The following is a 5,234-nucleotide window of genomic DNA, read 5'->3' on the forward strand; positions in this document are numbered from 1 at the left end:
TCGGTTCCTCCATCTGTAAAATGGAAATCATCTGATCTGACTGATGGGACTGTCGTGAGGTGTGTAAAGGGCTGGGTGTGCAGCAGGCACCCAGGAGATGGAGCAGGTGGGGGTGAGGCTGTCCAGTGAGCAGGCCACACCGTGAGGGGTGAGTCTGCCCAGGAGGGCCCGGGGCCAGTCTCCTGGCACTGCCCACAGCCTGAGGCCTTGGGGGCATTTCTGAGGCAACAGTGCCCCCTGGTGGCCACCCAGTCTACCCCAAAGCACAGCACTCCAGGCCTCAGGCCTCAGGCCTCTGCTACCCTCTCCGCGGCTCTGAGCAGGGTTTACTGTCGCCATTTTATAAATTAGGCCCAGAAAGGGCAAGTCGCTGCCCAGCGTCACACAGCCAACCAGAAGTAGGGCCAGACCGCAAACTCGGGTCTGCCCAGCTGCCAGGCCACCGCCGTCCGCCCTGCCGACAGCAGCTGAAGGCGCCCACGGGGGCTGTGCTGGGAGACTCGGCAACATCTCCCACCCTCCAGAAAGGCAGGAAAGTCCCCACACAGAATTATTTTGGATTCGCTTTGTTGTAAAGACACCTGGCACCGGGCTGGGAGAGAGGGACGGGGCTGTGGGCCAGGGGAGTCCTGAGGGAGCTGCTCCACCCCTAACGCTGCGCTGAAGGGGGCCGTGCAAGTCTGGTGTCAGTGGGAGCCCTCACTCCCCCGGCCCCTGCTCGGTCTGAGGGAGGCCGGCCTGCGCCCCTCTGCACCTCCCTTACCTTTCTCCCCACTCCTACCCCCACCACGGCCTCTCTCTGGTCATTATCCCAGGGCATCAGCCCTGGAAGAAACTTGGGGCTCGTTGGGTTCAGCTTCCTTGCCCTGCTTGACAGAAGCAGTGAAGCCTGGAGACGGAGAGGGGCTGGTCACAGCGGAGCCGGGGAGGGGGCTGCCCATTGCTCCTAAATCTTTGACATGGGCCCCTTCCCCTACTCAGAGAATTCCATGAGCAGCTCATGCCAGGAGTGCCCCACCCCTGCCGGCTGGGCTAATGCTGGTCCCTCGGGCAGGGGCACAGGCTGTGGGCTGGGAGGCACAGAGCCGGGAGAGCACCGCGGGTCCCACCAGGCTGCCTCTGACGGCCACGTCTTCCTTTGGCACAGGGCGCTGTGCAGAGCTGCAGGTCCATGTCACTGAGGTCATGGCCACAGCAGCCGAGCAGAGGGACCTGATCGCCCGCCTGGAGCAGGACCTCAGCACCATCCAGTCCATCCAGCGGCCGGACGCTGAGGTGAGCCCACCCCCCACCCCGCCCCCTCACCACCTGCCCAGGGCTCTCTCGGCCTCACTGGATACGGCCCGTTCCTCAGGCAGCTGGTGTCCGCCTGACCCGCCCCCCGCCCCACAGGGACCGTCACCTACAGCCTCTGGGTTTCGTCTGCTCACTTCATCACAAAGGCCCAATTCGGGATGCCCAGCCACAGGGCACAGGGCACGAAGCCCCTGCGTCCGGGCACTGGCTTGGACCTCTGCCCTGGGAGCTCTGGGCGAAGCAAGGCCGGGATTATCCACCCATCTCACAGCTAGAGGACCTGAGGCCCCGAGGTCAGGGAAGGCTGGAGCCCTAAGGACCCTTAGAGGTCATCACATCACCCACCTCATTTTACAGATGAAGAAATGGGGCTCAGGGAGAGAAGCTGGGCTGGCCCAGGGCCACACAGCAGGCTGGCTGGCAGGGCCCGGTTCGCCCGGCCTCTGACGCCCGTCAGGGCCAAAAGACCCGGTGTGAACCCCACCGCTGAGCTCTGTCCTTGGGGTGAACCTGGGGCCCAGCCTTATCTTCAGTGGCCCACATGAGGCATCCTCTTAGGTCCTGCCACCGCTGTGCCCAACCCCTGCCTCCAGCCCGCTCCTCCTGCTCCTTGCCCCCTATTTGCTTGGCCCCTGGGAGGCTGTGCTCAGTGCCCAGTGCAGAGGCGCCCCCTGACCTCTTCCTCTCACCTGCAGGGCGCAGCTGAGCTCGGCCTGGAGAAGATCCCCGAGCCCATCAAGGAGGCCACCGCCCTGTTCTATGGTGAGGAGGGGCCTAGGCAGTGATGGGCAGGGCAGGAAGGGAAAAGAGGTGGTATGGCCTGGGCCCTGGGCCCTAAAGAGCGCTCTCCTCCCTCAAAGGTCAGGCCTCGACGCCAGCAATGCAGCAGAAACCTAAAAGAGGGGGTGAGCCCCCCACTTGCCCTTCTAGGCCTCACCCCCCCACCATGGGACCCTGACGCCCTCGGCCCTGCCAGAGGCCATAGAAGGCTGGTGGGCATTGGCTCCCTGGGGAGGCCTCAGCCCTGAGATGCAGCCAGAGGGCTGGAGGGGAGGTGCCTCCTTGGGTGTCGAGGCCAGAACCCAGGGCTGCTGGGCCAGGACACGGTGGCGGTGGTAGGGGGTACCCAGTCCCCTCCGTGTCCCTTTGCTTTCCCCAGGAAGTGGGGGCCCAGTCTGACAGATACAAGGGTCTCAGATCCAAGTATAGAACGAGGGGAGGGTCACTGGCGCCTGGCCCTCGGACAGTGCAGGCAGGAGGGGCCCATCTCAGGGACACCCCCCTCCCGAGGCCCCTATTCTCATGCCCCACCCCTTGCTGCTCCCCTGGCCCCTCTCCCCCTTCCCCGACCTCTCAGCATCTTGTGGCTTCCACCCCATGGCACTTGGCCTGAGCTCCCTCGGGACTGGTGACCTGAGGGCCCACTGCTGAGCTGTGCCTCCCGCTACTCCAAGCCGCTGTCCCCTCCCTCCTAGGACCCTCAGCACCAGCCAGCAGCACCCTCCCCGAGGGCCAGGTGGACTCGCTGCTCTCCATCATCTCCAGCCAGAGGGAGCGCTTCCGGGCCCGGAACCAGGAGCTGGAGTCTGTGAGTCACATCCTTCTCTCCCCTACACTCCCTGGACCTGAGGACACCGTAGAGGACACACAAGCTTGGGGGAGAAAGATGTGTCACAGACCATAAACCTCAGTGGGATTAGATTTGTTCTGTGCAATCAGGGAGGGCTTCCTAGAGGAGGTGATGCCACGCTGGGCTTTGAAAGAAGATTCAGACATTCAAGGTAAAGGAGTGAGTGGAAACATGGGGCCAAGGAGCCGGAAGGGAGTGCAGGGACAAAACAGAGAGTCACCAGGCAAGGTCCCTAGTGCCAGGCTGGGGCGCCACCGAAGGGTTTAAGCAGGGGACCAACACTGCCAGGATGGATGGTAAGAAGGTCACTCAGGCAGCCAGTTCAGGACAGAAGCCTGGCCCAGGAAGACGATTTGGGGGTGGTCACCATCATCCCGGAAGAAACATCTCAGTCAGGTGGGAGTTAGCAGGGGCAGGTCCCAGGGAAGAGAGTCTTTGAACCCTATGAAGAGGAACAGCGTACAGATGCCAGGAGCTCTGTGGGGTCTGAGAGAGCTTGCTGGCTGCCAAGCACTCAGCTGGTGGCCCTCCTGGAGGAGCCCCGTGGGAAAGGGGCAGTCTAGTCTGCAAAGGTGACCGTCCGACTGCACGCGAGCCTTTCACACACACTGCCTCCTTAGGGACTCTGCAGACCCCCCCACACCCCCTGCATCCCACAGAGCCAGCCCAGGTCCCCCGATCACTCTCCCAGTAGAAAGAGGAGTCAAGAAGGTTTCTGTCTTCTCAAAGAGTCACGGCTTGAGTGGTTGGAGGAATGTCTAGACCCTTGCTCTCCACACCCACAGCTTCCCCCACGGGGTTTCCAGGCTGCGGTCCTGGGGAGGGAGACATTCACTGAACGCCCACTGCGGGCCAGGCCCAGTGCTGGTCCGGTGACAAGGATGGACCAGATCCAGTGGGACCCTCTGTGATGTGGGCTCTGGAGCAAGAGGCTTCAAATGAAGGACCGTCAGGACTGCTCCCCTCACAGCTGCCTTCATGGACAGTGGACGGGGAATACCCACACGCACCTGGGGGACAGGGGACAGTCACTGTGGAAGGCTAGACAGCCCTTAAAAGAAGGTCTTCAAATTAGATCAAATAGGGAGGAAAGAGTATTTATAATAGTCTACCTTTTGCTCTAAAAATCTAGACTTTTTACCATGTACTTGTATTAAGTCATGGTAAAGGACACATCACTTAAAATCTACCATCTTAGGGCTTCCCTGCTGGCACAGTGGTTAAGAGTCCACCTGCCGATGCGGGGGACGCGGGATCGTGCCCCGGTCCGGGAAGATCCCACGTGCAGCTGAGCCTGCGCGTCCGGAGCCTGTGCTCCGCAACGGGAGAGGCCACAGCAGTGAGAGGCCCGCGTACCGCAAAAAAAAAAAAAAATACCAACTTAACCTTTTTTTTTTTTTTTTTTGCGGTACGCGGGCCTCTCACTGCTGTGGCCTCTCCCGTTGCGGAGCACAGGCTCCGGACACACAGGCTCAACGGCCATGGCTCACGGGCCCAGCCGCTCCGTGGCATGTGGGATCTTCCCAGACCGGGGCACGAACCCGTGTCCCCCGCATCGGCAGGCGGACTCTCAACCACTGCACCACCAGGGAAGCCCCCATCTTAACCCTTTTTAAGTGTACAGCTCAGTGGCATTAAGAACATTCACATTGTTAGGCAACAGTCACCACCATCCATTCCCAGAACTTCTTCATCATCCCAAACTGAAACTCTGTACCGATGAAACACTCACTCCCCATTTCCGTCCCCCTGTCCTCCTGTAACCACCGTTCTACCCTGACTCTATGAATTCGACTGTTCTAGGCATCTCATATAGGTGGAATCATAGAACATTTGTCGTTTTGTGCCTAGCTTATTTCACCCAGCATGATGTCCTCCAGGGTCATCCATGTCATAGCGTGTGTCAGAACTTCCTTCCTTTTTCAGGCTGAATAATATTCCATTGTATTGATGGACCACATTTTGTTTATCCTTTCATCTTTCCATGGACACTTGGGTTGCTTCCACCTTTTTCGCTATTGTGAATAACGCTGCTATGAACACGGGCGGGCAGATTATCTCAAAGTCCCTGCTTTCAGTTCTTTGGGGCGTATGCCCAGAGTGGAATTGCCGGATCATATGGTAATTTTATTTTTAATTTTTTGAGGAACTGCCACACTACCACGGACTTTTCTTGTCCTTTTGAATTTTTCGCAGTGTGAAGAAAACACCTGTTTAAGCATTTTAATAAGTTGGAAAATGAGTTCACATTTCACTTGGCCCCTAGATTGGCAAACATTACAGTCACGTATTGTATGGTTCCGTTTGT

This window comes from Tursiops truncatus, chromosome 15 (genome assembly GCF_011762595.2).
Source record: "Tursiops truncatus isolate mTurTru1 chromosome 15, mTurTru1.mat.Y, whole genome shotgun sequence".
NCBI classification, from domain to species: domain Eukaryota; kingdom Metazoa; phylum Chordata; class Mammalia; order Artiodactyla; family Delphinidae; genus Tursiops; species Tursiops truncatus.